Genomic DNA, 16,466 nt, shown 5'->3' with positions numbered 1-16,466 from the left:
CACCAGACACTGGGAGATGAATTATCCTTTCAGCAGGATAATAACCTAAAACACAAGGCCAAGAAAACAGTGAATGTTCCTGAGTGGCCGAGTTACAGTTTTGACTTAAATCTACGACAAGACCTGAAAATGGTTTTCTAGCAATGATCAACAACCAATGTGACAGAGCTTGAAGGATTTTAAAATGAATAATTGGCAAATGTTGAACAATCTAGACCTAGAAAGACTCACAGCTGTAATCTACCATTTACACTACCTTTCAAAAGTTTGGAGTCACTTAGAAATGTCTTTGTTTTCCATGAAAACATACATGAAATGAGTGGCAAAATGAATAGGAAATATAGTCAAGACGTTGACAAGGTTATAAATAATGATTTTTAATTGAAATAATAATCTGTCCTTCAAACTTTGCTTTCGTCAAAGAATCCTCCATTTGCAGCAATTACAGCCTTGCAGACCTTTGGCATTCTAATTGTCAATTTGTTGAGGTAATCTGAAGAGATTTCACCCCATGCTTCCTGAAGCACATCCCAACAGTTGGATTGGCTTGATGGGCACTTCTTATGTACCATATGGTCAAGCTGCTCCCACAACAGCTCAATAGGGTTGAGATCCGGTGACTTTGCTGGCCACTCCATTATAAACAGAATACCAGCTGACTGCTTCTTCCCTAAATAGTTATTGCATAGTTTGGAGCTGTGCTTTGGGTCATTGTCCTGTTGTAGGAGGAAACTGGCTCCAATTAAGCGCAGTGCACAGGGTATGTCATGGCGTTGCAAAATGGAGTGATGTCCTTCCTTCTTCAAGATCCCTATTACCCTGTAAAAATCTCCCACTTTACCACCACCAAAGCACCCCGAGACCATCACATTGCCTTCACCATGCTTGACAGATGGCGTCAAGCACTCCTCCAGCATCTTTTCTGCGTCTCACGAATATTCTTCTTTGTGATTCGAACACCTTAAACTTAGATTTGTCTGTCTATAACACTTATTTTCTAATCTCCTCTGTCCAGTGTCTGTGTTCTTTGGCCCAACTTAATCTTTTCTTTTTATTAGCCAGTCTGAGATATGGCTTTTTCTTTGCAACTTTGCCTAGAAGACGAGCATCCCGGAGTCGCCTCTTCACTGTTGATGTTGAGACTGGTGTTTTGCGGATACTATTTAATGAAGCTGCCTGTTGAGGACTTGTGAGGCATCTGTTTCTCAAACTAGACACTCTAATGTACTTGTCCTCTTGCTCAGTTGTGCACCGGGGCCTCCCACTCCTCTTTCTATTCTGGTTAGTGCCAGTTTGTGCTGTTGTGTGAAGGGAGTAGTACACAGCATTGTACGAGATCTTCAGTTTCTTTGCAATTTCTCGCATGGAATAGCCTTAATTTCTCAGAACAAGAATAGACTGATGAGTTTCAGAAGAAAGTTATTTGTTTCTGGACGTTTTGAGTCTGTAATCCAACCCACAAATGCTGATGTTCCAGATACTCAACTAGTCTAAAGAAGGCTAGTTTTATTGCTTCTTTAATCAGGACAACGGTTTTCAGCTGTGCTAACATAATTGCAAAAGGGTTTTCTAATGATCAATTAGCCTTTTAAAATGATCAACTTGGATTAGCTAACACAACGTGCCATTGGAACACAAGAGCGATGGTTGCTGATAATGGGCCTCTGTACGCCTATGTAAGATATTCCATTAAAAATGAGCTGTTTCCAGCTACAATAGTCATTTACAACATTAACAATGTCTACACTGTATTTCTGATCAATTTGATGTTATTTTAATGGACAAAAAATATTGCTTTTCTTTCAAAAACAAGGACATTTCTAAGTGACCCCAAACTTTTGAACAGTAGTGTATGTAAATTAGATATTTCTGTATTGTATTAAATTTGCAAAATTCTCTAAAAACATGTTTTCACTTTGTCATTATGGTATATTGTGTGTAGATGGGTGAGAATTATTATTTTTTAAATCATTTTAAATTCAGGCTGTAACACAACAAAATGTGGAATAAGTCAAGCGGTATGAATACTTTCTGAAGACACTGTACCTCATTATAATATTGCCTTTGTAGAGCAGTATGTATCGCAGGTTTCTTAAAGTATTGATAATAAATATGCATGCAGTGACATACGGTAGTTTAACTGAAAATAAGGTTGAAAAAGCATTGCTGAGTCTGTTTTCTTGAAGTGGACTAATAGTTTCAAGTTTAATGTTTTTAATGTCAAATCCACAAGTACAGTGAAATGCCTTTCTTGCAAACTCAAAACCCATCAATGCAATAATCAATAACAATGTATTACTAGAAAAATAAGAAGAAATATGAAAAACACAATAAGTAAGTAAGCAAGCATACTATATGCAGGGTCAGTTCCAATACCATATTTACAATGTGCAGGGATACTGGAGTGATGGAGATATATATATATATATATATATAGGGGTGAGGTGACTAGGCAACATTATATAAGATAAACAGAGAAGCAGCAGCTTGTATGTGAGTGGGTGTGCATGTGTGTCAGTATAAATGTATGTGCATATTATGTGTGACAATTATGGAGTGAGAGTGTGTGTGAATGAGTGTGTAGGGTCCTGTGAGTGTGCATAGAGACAGTGCAAAAATAAAAGTTCAATAAAATTACAAGGTTAACTCAGATAGTCCATGTAGCTATTTTGTTAGCTATTTATCAGTCTTATTGCTTGGGTATAAAAACTGTTCAAGAGCCTGTTGGTGTCAGACTTGATGCACCGGTACCACTTGCTGTGCGGAAGCAGAGTGAATAGTCCTTCCACACCGCCTGATATACATAGATAACGTGGATGGCAGGGAGCTCAGCCTCAGAGATGTACTAGGCTGTCTGCACCATCCTCTTTAGCGCCATGTGATTGAAGGCAGTGCTATTGCCATACCAGGCAGTGATGCAGCCAGTCAATATACTCTCAATGACACAGCTGTAGAACCTTTTGAGAATTTGAGGGCCATGCCAAAAAATGTCACACTCCTGAGGGGGAAGAGGAACTGTCGCACCTTCGTCATGACTGTGCACGTGTTTGGAACATTTTAAGTCTTTAGTGATTTGGACACCGAGTAACTTGAAGATCTCGACCTTCTCCACTACAGCCCCGTTGATGTGGATGGGGGTGTGGTCGCCCCCCCATTTCCTGTAGTTCACGATCAGCTCCTTGGTCTTACTGACGTTGAGGTAGAGGTTGTTGCTCTGGCACCACACTGCCAGGTCATTGACCTCCTCCCTGTTGGCCGACTCATCGTTGCCGGTGTTCAGGCCTACCACCGTCGTTTCATCAGCAAACTGAATGATGGTGTTGATGATGTGGCAGGAGAAAAAGATGGTGATGGTTTACATACACTTAGGTTGGTGTCATTAAAACTCATTTTTCAACCACTCCATAAATGTCTTGTTAACAAACTATAGTTTTGGCAAGTCGGTTAGGACATCTACTTTGTGCATGACACAAGTAACTTTTCCAACAATTCTTTACAGACAGATTATTTCACTTATAATTCAGTGTATCACAATTCCAGTGGGTCAGAAGTTTACATACACTAAGTTGACTGTGCCTTTAAACATCTTGGAAATTTCCAGAAAATTATGTCATGGCTTTAGAAGCTTCTGATAGGCTAATTGACATCATTTGAGTCAATTGGAGGTGTACCTGTGGATGTATTTCAATGCCTACCTTCAAACTCAGTGCCTCTTTGGTTGACATCATGGGAAAATAAAAATAAATCAGCCAAGACCTCAGAAAAAAAATTGTAAACCTCCACAAGTCTGGTTCATCCTTGGGAGCAATTTCCAAACGGCTGAAGGTACCACGTTCATCTGTACAAACAATAGTACACAAGTATAAACACCATGGGACCACGCAGCCGTCATACCGCACAGGAAGGAGACGCGTTCTGTCTCCTAGAGATGAACGTACTTTGGTACGAAAAGTTCAAATCAATCCCAGAACAACAACAAAGGACCTTGTGAAGATGCTGGAGAAAACAGGTACAAAAGTATCTATTTTCACAGTAAAACGAGTCCTATATCGAAATAACCTGAAAGGCCGCCCAGCAAGGAAGAAGCCACTGCTACAAAACCGCCATAAAAATAGCCAGACTACTGTTTGCAACTGCACATGGGGACTTTTTGGAGAAATGTCCTCTGGTCTGATGAAACAAAAATAGAACTGTTTGGCCGTAATGACCGTCGTTATGTTTGGAGGAAAAAGGGGGAGGCTTGCAAGCTGAAGAACACCATCCAAACCGTGAAGCACGGGCGTGGCAGCAACATGTTGTGGGTTTTTTTTGCTGCAGGAGGGACTGGTGCACTTCACAAAGTAGATGGCATCATGGTGATGGAAAATTATGTGGATATATTGAAGCAAAATCTCAAGACATCAGTCAGGAAGTTAATGCTTGGTCGCTATTGGGTCTTCCGAACGGACAGTTTGCAGCGGTAGGTTGCAGACTCACAAAGCCCTGACCTCAATCCTATAGAAAATTTGTGGGCACAACTGAAAAAGCGTGTGCGAGCAAGGAGGCCTACAAACCTGACTCAGTTACACCAGCTCTGTCAGGAGGAATGGGACAAAATTCACCCAAGTTATCATGGAAAGCTTGTGGAAGGCTACTCGAAACGGTTGACCCAAGTGAACATTTTAAAGGCAATGCTACCAAATACTAATTGAGTGTATGTAAACTTTTGACCCACTGGGAATGTGATGAAAGAAATAAAAGCTGAAATAAATCATTCTCTCTACTATTATTCTGACATTTCACATTCTTAAAATAAAGTGGTGATCCCAACTGACCTAAAACAGGGAAATTTTACTAGGATTAAATGAAAAACTGAGTTTAAAATGTATTTGGCTAAGATGTATGTAAACTTCCGACTTCAACTGTAGTTCTCCAAAGATATTTGTGAACCAAATATTTAGTTAATATCATTTTTTAAGTCTTTAAAATGAAGTAGACGTTAACAAACTTACCAAGAGTCCCATGTACTTTGTAGTAATCAGAATTTAAACAAATTAAAGGACACGTCCAAGTTATCTGTTAGCCACAGTTCACAGGATGTTTTGACTCTGTTATTGTCATTGTCCCTGTACTCTGAGCTTCGGCGCTGACAGGGGAGTGCAGGCAATTAGGAGCCCAGATGAGTGACCTCAACCTTGGACTCGGAGCGCAGACCGCAGTGAACAGTCTTGCAGTTGAAAAAACATGGCAAGCTTTTCATTTAGTATCTCTCTGTCCTTCTCTCTCTCCCTAGCTCTTCCTCTTTTTATTTCTCTCTCTGCTTCTCTCCCTATGTGACATATCCCTGCCCCTGTTAAGTGGCCCTGGCCTCTCTCCTCTCTTACAGGTGAAATATATTCTCACATAGGCCTCAGGGGCCCGGGCTGGACTGTAACAGAATTTCTCAATCCCTTTGGGCCAAACCACAAAGCTGAGAATAAATGGCTGAGGTGCTGGTGCTGGACAGAAAAATCAATGCATGTTTATACAGACATGACAATCTTGGCGCCCAAGCAATTCGCTGCTTGCTCTCCTTGGCTCCCTTCAATGTACCGCATCCCCCCCCCCCCCCTCTCTCACCTACCGTGCACTCTCCTCCACAGAGGTTAAAGTATGTGCCCTCTCAAGAGGTTGTAGCGGTAGGTTGCAAACTCTGTGTTATTATTATGTTGTCATTCCCTCTTGTATGCATTACGAACATAGCCAGGTCGTGAGTGGGGGACCTGCGGTACTGTACATTGGGGACTTTGGACCACCTTGTCATTCACCACTTTTTCTGTACCCTTCACTGCTGGGAATACAGTCAGACAGACACACACTCACATTCTCACATACACATATGCCACCGTAACACAGATATTCCTGTCTTTTAGTTGAGGTGGTTGTAGTTGTGCTATGAGTAGAATTCCGACTTTTTGAGTGGTCAGTTACGATTTTGCTTTTGCCACAATGCTGACTAACAAGGCCTAAAATATTTGAAGACGCATCATTTACATAGAGACTGACACAGGGACAGTTTAGCTGTTCAGCTTGTATAATGATTTAGGTCAGCATCATGGTATGGAACATTTTTCCCACATCAGTTATGAACAGTAAAGAATAACCATTTTCCAAAGCACACGCTACACCAGAGGCCCTGCGCTATAGACTCCTCAGTCCAAACTGTGACGTCGGCTTTGAGAAACAAATGGTCGACGCAGGCTGGAAACACTTGCAGCATTATTGTAATTACACCGGACAAATGGGCTGACACACTTGAAATATTAGTCATGTGTGTTATCTATTTAAACGTTATGAGCTCATTGAAAGCATAGGGCAGGATGAATTTATCCTCTTGAATGAAAGTCTAATTATTTTCATATGCTTTGAACGGTACTTAAATGATCAATAGGAATGATACAAACCAGACACTGGCAAACCAGGTCCAGGGACCCCCCTGTGCATACAGGTTTTCAATCCAAACAGCAATTATGTTTGACTGAGCTTTTAATGGAATAGTGAGCTGAGTCTTGGTTTACCTCACTGGTCTCAAGTTTTTATCCTGTGAGAGGAGCTTCCAAAATTCATAACAACCTGAGTGTAGGAAGACAAAATATAGAGCTTGTAATATAGTAATGATACAGATTGTTTTACATTGTCTCTCCACAGGGCGAATAATTGATTTCAAAAGTAGAGGGGGAGACGCCTATCAAGTTTGTCCTTAGAATAATAAGAGTGTCAGTTATCAAAAACAAAGAGTGTGTTAAAAAGATACATAGCAGGGGTTTCTCCCTCGTTTTCCCCTGCTTTCATGACCTATGGCCTCCTCTGTCTCTTAAGCATACTTTTATACCCCCTCCCCCATCCCCCCACCCCACCCCACCTCATAGCCCCAATGGTTTCTCCCGGGCTGAGCTCAGTGTGATTAGCTGCTATTACAGTTTCCAGTGAAGGAGTTGACAACCAGAGTTTCAGAAGCATTAGCACTCTAATAGAAGCACGATGCTCCTGCTCTCACAGTGGGTCATGAGAAGGAGAGCTATATTCGTTTTCTTTCTTTCTTAATTTGCTCTAATTTTGTAATATACTGTATGTTACTGGTATTTCCTTTCCATCAACCCCTGTTTCTTTCTTTCTTCTTTCACTTACATTTCAATGCCATGTTTTTCTGCCTGCCATTTGGTATCTTGCGATGTAACAGGCAAACTCCATACACTGCAATAACACATGTTATCTACTGTCCTTTTTTAATGTAGAACTATTCAGTATTCGGCCTCTTATTCCCGAGCTATTGATTTCTCCGCTCTGTTTTCTGTTGAGACATGGGTAGGGTGTGGTGTGTGAACCATCAGGGGTAATTTGAAACTCATTCTGATTTATGTCCCTGTCCCAAACAAAAACATGAATCATGGCCTGCCAGAGAAGTCAGTCGCACAGTGGGCTGTCCAAAACAGTGCCAGTGGTGGGAATAAGGCCCTGGCGACAGGGACACAATTGATTTCCTCATTGCTCCAATTTGTCATCTAATCCAGTGATATGTTGATAAATGTTTGCGCTTTGTCAATTAATTTAGCAAAAAAATTTGCCCCAGAATGGTGGATGACGCATCAATAACAGCAGAGTTCGGTGACAAAATTAAGTGATACAATTAATTGCTCTCCATTCCTTCCTGTGAAAACATAACTAATGAGGGAGGCAATTATGGTTGTATGTGGTCTCCTTCGGGAAAGGAAGGGGGTGTATCTTGAGAAAAAAGACCATTACGATGATTATAAAAAGGAAAAAAGGGCCCATAACTTGAAAAATATTGCCGTCCTGTGCAAAAAAATGACCCCAAACATAAAAGAGAAGGAGAAAATAAGGGATTTGTTTTTGTTCGCATCAGCTCAATGTAGCCGTGGTGAGGAGGAGAGGACAATGGAGGCCGGCCATCTTTTAAAAATAATTTTGACACAGGGCCATAATTCAAACCAAATGTCAGGCTCTTGTACTTGTAAAGCCCTTTCTCCTCTGATTACAGTGTGTGAAGTCCCGTGGGCCGCATGGGTGGTGCCGTGTGAGGCCCTGTGTCCCTTCGGCCTCCCTGACAAGGGCGTTGACAGCACCTGGGCAGCCGCCCACCACCACGAGAACGAAGCACTAGCTCAATCGAGCTAGCAGATGAAAAGCACAACGCAGATGTAATTTATTGTCAGCTTTTCCTCCCGAAAGAATAATTTTGAAGACTTGGAGCCAGTTAGATCGATGCGTATGGATCTTGTAGCAGCATGGCGTAAACGAGGGATTGGGGTTTGTGTAACTGCTTTCGAATGGGAAGAGGCATGTTCAGCGACGCCCTCTTGCAACATTATCATGCAAACCGGGAGGAGCTGGGGGGAGGGGGGAGGGGTGATGGGCAATGTCTGGAATTATTCTACGCAGAGCATGGCATCCTGGGCCTCTACCTCGCATCAAGCCTCCCGGGCCTCCCGGGTGGCGCAGTGGTCTAGGGCACTGCATCGCAGTGCTAGCTGCGCCACCAGAGTCTCTGGGTTCGCGCCCAGGCTGGGCTGGGTTCGCGCCCAGGCTCTGTCGCAGCCGGCCGCAACCGGGAGGTCCGTGGGGCGACGCACAATTGGCATAGCGTTGTCCGGGTTAGGGAGGGTTTGGCCGGTAGGGATATCCTTGTCTCAGTATGTAAAATGTAATATGTAATATGTAAAAAATAAAAAAATAAAAATATATAAAATGTATGCACTCTACTGTAAGTCGCTCTGGATAAGAGCGTTTGCTAAATGACTAAAATGTAAATGTAAGCCAAGGTTTACAGGTTTACAACAGCTGTTTGACGGAGCCGCCCTCCCATGTCATTTCTCTTGTCACCTTTAGGGTGTCGGGGCAATATGCATCTGTCCAATAAGTTAATCTTTTGTGATAGTACTTCAGAGCAATGTTCTCAAAGCTCAGCATCTGATAGTGGACTCTCTCCGAGGGATTGGACAGAGAGACACCGCACAAGCATTTTTAAGTGTAAAGAGTTGCCCAAAAACTTTAATTCCAATCAGTCTCTCTCTAAATGAACTAAAAAGCTAACTAACATATCTAAATTATGTTTTGCACAAATTTGTTTAACTTTTTATGGCTGCAGGGGCAGTATTGAGTAGCTCTGATTAAAGGTGCCCATTTCAAACGGCCTCGTACTCAATTCTTGCTCGTACAATATGCATATTATTATTACTATTGGATAGAAAACACTCTAGTTTCTAAAACCGTTTGAATTATATCTGTGAGTCAAACAGAACTCATTTGGCACAAACTTCCTGACCAGGAAGTGGAAAGTCTGAAATCGATGCCCTGTTCTACTTCCTGCCTATACATGGGCATGATACGTAAGAGTATACGTGCACTTCATAGACCTTCCCCTGGATGTCAAGAGGCTGTGAGAGAAGAAATTTCGTGTTTATCTTGGTCTGAATTGGAATACAAGCTCTTTGTATGACGTGTCCCTCATTTCCGGTACTCTTGGGAGCGCGAGGTGGACAGTGGGATTGCCTTCTGTTTAGCTGCCGTTATGGACGACTACTATCTCCGGCTCTGATTTTATTTGATACATGTGACCATATCATCGTAAAGTATGTTTTTTCAATATAGTTTAATCAGATTATTGAAATTTTTTTGGGAGTTTTGCCGTGTTCCGTTCTGACTTTGTTGACGATGGAGAGATCCGTGCCACTTGGCTAGTGCGCGTGCTAAATGAAGAGGGAAAGTTGCCGTTCTAAATCCAAACAACGACTGTTCTGGACAAAGGACACCTTGTCCAACATTCTGATGGAAGATCAGCAAAAGTAAGAAACATTTTATGATGCTATTTCATATATCTGTCGTAGATGTGAACTAGTCGTCGGCACCCAAGTGTTTCTGGCTATTGTGCTAAGCTAATATAACGCTACATTTTGTTTTCGCTGTAAAACACTTAATAAATCGGAAATATTGTCTGGAATCACAAGATGCCTGTCTTTCATTTGCTGTACACTATGTATTTTTCAGAAATGTTTTATGATGAGTAATTAGGTATTTGACGTTCGTGTCTGTAAGTTTTATGGCTGCTTTCAGTGCAATTTCTGATTGTAGCTGCAATGTAAACTATGATTTATACCTGAAATATGCACATTTTTCTAACAAAACATATGCTATACAATAAATATGTTATCAGACTGTCATCTGATGAAGTTGTTTCTTGGTTAGTGGCTATTTATATCTTTATTTGGTCGAATTTGTGATAGCTACTGATGGAGTAAAAAACTGGTGGAGTAAAAAAAGTGGTGTCTTTTGCTAACGTGGTTAGCTAATAGATTTACATATTGTGTCTTCCCTGTAAAACATTTAAAAAATCGGACATGTTGGCTGGATTCACAAGATGTGTACCTTTCATATGCTGTATTGGACTTGTTCATGTGTGAAAGTTAAATATTTAAAAAATATATATTTTGAATTTCGCGCCCTGCACTTGAGCTGGCTGTTGTCATAAGTGTACCGACGTCGGGCTTGCAGCCATAAGAAGTTAAACAATGAAAGGGCGATCAAATAACATGATGGACCTGTGAACTATATTTACCCAACCCTTATCAAAATAAAAAAAGGATGTGCATAATTAACTAATTACTAGATTTACAACTGCACAATGTAAATGACATATACAGTATCATTAAACTCAGAGCATCATTTTAAGTGAAGAAAAAATGCCTTTAAGCCCAAATGGCCCAAGGGCACAATTCTGTAAAGAATGGAGACGATGTGCTAAATCTGAAAGTTGACCCTGACAATGGAGATATTTTGTTCAGTGGCAATGCTTCATTAAGTGCAGTAACTTCAGCGGTTTTAATGAAGGTATTGCAATGCACTGGAGGGTACTAAAACAGAAAATAGCAGGAGTGAGTCAAGTAGGTTTAAGAGACCCTGGTTCACACAAACAACCTGGAACGAGTGACTCTCATGAACGAAAACATCTGCACTTAAAATGTTTATTGGGGTATAACAAAAGTGGCTAGAGCATTTCAGACAGATTTTTGGTGTGCAATTTTCTTAGTACATTCAGTGGATAGAGTATATTTTTACATCGAAAAATCATTTTGGTGTATTTCTGTTAGTGTTTGAATGTGGGAAAGAGAGAGAGACAGATAATGTGACTGCATGAGTGAGTATGTGAGCGCTTGTAGAAAGAGAGACGGTCTCTGCGTATCAGGTCGACTTTCCCAGTGGAATAAGTGGAGGCTGCCATTAAGCATAGGTGTCTGTTTTAAATATATATCAGTTCCCTTCTAGTTCAAGTTGTTTTCTTAATAATTTAGTGAGACCGGAGGGATGCATTATCATCTTGATCTAAATGTGATATGAGTGAAAATCAAGATGTGCGACTGAGATGATAAGTGATATGACAATGGAGTACGGGACAATGGCAACAAATAATAATTTAAATGTAAATAAATGATGGCGGTAAAACTGTTAGCGCAGCTGGATGACACACCATGCCCGCTTCAGCGAGGTGGCAGTAAGCACGTGCGGCAGAAAATGACAATGAGTAAAAGACACCAGCTAGATACTTCCAACCAGCTATTGTAGACCTAATTACAGTACCATTCCTTCATATTGTACCGCAATGGTCAAATAAATAGACCACTATAACACGCAACTATATTAAATAGATGCTTTACACTATTACATTGTGTGCATAATAATGTGAATCTATTAGACACCATGCTGCATAGATTACACAGTAATATAGATTACACAGTAATATAGATTACACAGTAATATAGATTATGCAGTAATATAGATTACACAGTAATATAGATTATGCAGTATCACTTCACGCATACAGTAACACACAGAATGTAAAAGTGCTTCACCACATTGTCTACCCTACTATTGCCTTTTCTTTGCTGTATGTGTATGAAGGTACTGTATGTGTGCATGTCTGAGAGATCGATTTTGTATGTGTTTGCAAATACTCACAGTAGCCACGACAGTAGGTGACAACAAGGCCCTCTGTCCATTTTAGGACAGTCACTTTACCCGCTCTTACCCTTTACCTCTCTCAGACTACTAAGTTTTGAGTTTCCAGTTCTTTAGGATCACTATGGGGCTACTGTTATCATTGGTTCAGTAAAACCTCTCCCGCCTGACAGAGCTAATGTGCCCTCAGCTCAGCCCCAGACACCACCCCTTCTTTCCCTCCTTCCTCCCCCTTTCCTCCTGCCATCGAGCAGCCAGATGCATGGGAATAGGGGAGTGGAGGGGAAAAAGCAAGCGAGGAGAAAAAATCTCCCCAGATCTGCATAAAAACTGCTCAAGTGCAGAAAGCGGGCCCCATCTGGAAGACATCGAACCAAAAATGAAGATGTACAAAACCATTCCATTGAAAATAAAGCTAATTTTTATGGCTCTGACAAGTATGTAATTATGTTCAGTGGTGCTTTTCAGATTCTATCACAGTCAATAAACCACAGTGCTAATTTCATTCGGTTTTGACATATTTACACGGAAACATTTGATTGGGGGGAATTAGTAATCCTGAAAGCCTTGATAGATCGCTTTTAATGATCTGTGACCCTCGGCCTGTGGGCTCATCTGTTTGCCGCCTGTCGATCTCTCAGGAGATTTGCTTCCTGGGTGACCTCATCAGACAGGATGTCATCTAGACCCCCAGTAGGCCTGAATAGCTTTCTATTCTTGTCTCCTTCCCATCCTGACCACTGATCTGAACGTAATAGTGTAGAAACCCATCCACTCTTTTTTATCAGTTAAGTTGGGAGTTTTTTCTGGCCAAGTCATGTGTTCAGGAACAACTCTGGCCCGTAATGATCACAAAGGAGAGGAGACGAAGAGAATAGTATTGGGACATTGACCTTAGGCACGGAACACCTATCACATCCCATATCTAGTTTTTATTAGAACTACTGACCTTCCTACTCTCCCCTCCACTTTCTTCCCTCTACTTCCCTGATGGAAACTCAACAGATGGACACCTTCCCCATCAGAACGCAACCTCTGCCTGGACAAATCAAGCTTCTGTCCTCCAGGTTAGATGCCTGTCCAACTGGCTGCTGATGCAGCGTGACTAACGGCTCATTGATCGCTCTCCCTTCCTTCGGGGAGGCACCACAGGGGTTGATGGAAAAGACAAGGTTCGTTTAGGGAAGGCGGGAATTGGTGGCAGCAATGGGATCCGACAGTCCTCCCATCCTCCTGGAGCTCAGCCTGGACAGAGGGGCACAGCAGTGGGGGTCCCTGTCATAAAAAGCTCATCAGAAAGTGCCAGTAATTACCCAGGAAATTGGCGGTGAAATTGAAAAACTTTGTGGCCATTGTGACACTTCTTTTCCCCTCCGAGAATCCCTCTTGTGTGACTGTATAGCGCTTTAGCCCCGGTGATAAAATAATGGTTAGTCTTTGGTGCCTGAGTGAGTTCACAGTCAGGTATACCAGCTTCAAGCTGGCAGGGGATGTATTTTATGGTTGCACTTGTTCCCATTTGTATCTATCAGCACTTTTGAAATGTTACTGTCTGTCTACTGTATGTTTACACATACCTGTTTGTGAAATTACATTTTATCGCATTCGAGAACAATCAATCAATCAAATGTATTTATAAGCCCTTTTACATCAGCCGATGTCACAAAGTGCTATACAGAAACCCAGCCTAAAACCTCAAACAGCAAGCAATGCAGATGTAGAAGCACAGTGGCTTGGAAAAACTCCCTAAAAAGGCAGGAACCTAGGAAGAATCCTAGAGAGGAACCAGGCTCTGAGGGGTGGCCAGTCCTCTTCTGGCTGTGCCGGGTGGAGATTATAACAGTACATGGCCAAGATGTTCAAATGTTGAGAGATGACCAGCAGGGTCAAATAATAATAATCACAGTGGTTGTAGAGGATGCAAAAGATCAGCACCTCAGGAGTAAATGTCAGTTGGCTTTTCATAGCCGATCATTCAGCGTTAGAGACAGCAGGTGCGGTAGAGAGAGAGAGAGAGTCGAAAACAGCAGGTCTGGGACAAGGTAGCATGTCCGGTGAACAGGTCAGGGTTCCATAGCCACAGGCAGAACAGTTGAAACTGGAGCAGCAGCACGACCAGGTGGACTGGGGACAGCAAGGAGTCATCAGGCCAGGTAGTCCTGAGGCATGGTCCTAGGGCGCAGGTCCTCCGAGAGAGAGAGAGAGAGAGAGAGAGAGAGAGAGAAAGAGAGAAAGCGAGAGAGAGTTAGAGGGAGCATACTTAAATTCACACAGGACACCGGATAAGAGAGGAGAAATACTCCAGATATAACAGACTGATCCTAGCCCCCCCACATATAAACTATTGCAGCATAAATATTGGAGGCTGAGACAGGACAGGGCCAACCAGGCAGAATATAACCCCACCCACTTTGCCAAAGCACAGCCCCCACACCACTAGAGGGATATCTTCAAACCACTAACTTACTACCCTGAGACAAGGCCGACCTACTCAAGTGACGCACCACTCCTAGGGACAGCATGGAAGAGCACCAGTAAGCCAGTGACTCAGCCCCCGTAATAGGGTTAGAGGCAGATAATCCCAGTGGAGAGAGGGGAACCGGCCAGGCAGAGACAGCAAGGGCGGTTTGTCGCTCCATTGCCTTTCCATTCACCTTCACATCCCTGGGTCAGACTACACTCAATCATAGGACCTACTGGGGAGATGAGTCTTCAATAAAGACTTAATTAACTTCTTATGGATAGGGGGCAGCATTTTCACGTCTGGATGAAAAGCGTGCCCAGAGTAAACGGCCTGCTACTCAGTCCCAGTTGCTAATATATGCATATTATTAGTATATTTGGATATAAAACACTCTGAAGTTTCTAAAACTGTTTGAATGGTGTCTGTGAGTATAACAGAACTCATATGGCAGGCAAAGAACCTGAGAAAAATCTAACCAGGAAGTGGGAAATCTGAGGTTTGTAGTTTTTCAAAGCTTGGCCTACCGAATACACAGTGTCTATGGGGTCATTTTGCACTTCCTCAGGCTTTAACTAGATGTCAACCGTCTTTAGAAACTTGTTTGAGGCTTCTACTGTAAAGGAGGGGCTCATAAGGGCTCTTTGAGTCAGTGGTCTGGCAGAGTGCCAAAAACTCTTGATGCTCGTTCATGTGAGAAGTAGCTCTCGTTCCATGGCTTTTCTACAGACAAAGGAATTCTCCAGTTGGGACATTATTGAACATTTATGATAAAAACATCCTAAAGATTGATTCTATACATCGTTTGATATGTTTCTACGACCAGTAATTTAACTTTTTGGAATTTTCGTCCGACATTTCCGCTGTACTTGCTGTACCTCGTGAGTTTCGATTTGTTTACTAAACGCCCTAACAAAAGGAGGAATTTGGACATAAATGATGGACTTTATGGAACAAATCAAACATTTATTGTGGAACTGGGATTCCTGGGAGTGCATTCTGACGAAGATCATCAAAGGTAAGTGAATATTTATAATGCTATTTCTGATTTATGTTGACTCCAACATGGCAGATATCTTCTTGGGTTGTGTATGTCTCTGAGCGCCGTACTCAGATTATTGCATGGTTTGCGTTTTCCGTAAAGTTTAAAAAAAATCTGACACAGCGGTTGCATTAAGGAGAAGTATATCTTTAAATCTGTGAATAACATTTGTATCTTTTATTAATGTTTATTATGAGTATTTCTGTGATGTGGCTCTGTGCAAATTCACGGGATGTTTTGGAGGCAAAGCCAAATGTAAACTGAGGTTTTTGGATATAAATATGAACTTGATCGAACAAAACATACATGTATTGTGTATCATGTTGTCCCGGGAGTGTCATCTGATGAAGAATATCAAAGGTTAGTGATTAATTTTATCAATATTTCTGCTTTTTGTGACTCCTCTCTATGCTTGGAGAATCGCTGTATGCTTTCTGTGACTAGTTGCTGACCTAACATAATGATATGTTCTGCTTTTGCCGAAAAGCTTTTTTGAAATCGAACACTGTGGTTGGATTAACGAGAATTTTATCTTTAAAATGGTGTCTAATACTTGTATGTTTGAGAAAATTGAATTATGAGATTGAATTTGGCGCCCTGCAAATTCATTGGCTGTTGGCGAGGAACCGCAGTCCTAGACAGGTTAAACAACTTCTTAGGGCTAGGCGCCTTTTTTCTCCATTTCCGCCTGAATGACGTGCCCAAAGTAACCTGCCTGTTGCTCAGGCCCTGAAGCCAGGATATGCATATAATTGGTAGCATTGGAAAGAAAACACTTTGACGTTTGTAGAAATGTAAAATAATGTAGGAGAATATAACACAATAGATATGGTAGGAGAAAATCCAAAGAAAAACCACCCGGATTTTTTTTTATTTTTTAGAGAGACCATCCTCTTAGAAAGGCAAGTAAAAGGTCAAATTGAAAATTTGCTCCCTGGATGAAATTCCTATGGCTTCCACACGGTGTCAGCAGTC

This window comes from Salvelinus namaycush, chromosome 32, assembly GCF_016432855.1.
Source record: "Salvelinus namaycush isolate Seneca chromosome 32, SaNama_1.0, whole genome shotgun sequence".
NCBI lineage: Eukaryota > Metazoa > Chordata > Actinopteri > Salmoniformes > Salmonidae > Salvelinus > Salvelinus namaycush.
Note: the sequence above shows the minus strand (reverse complement) of the source record.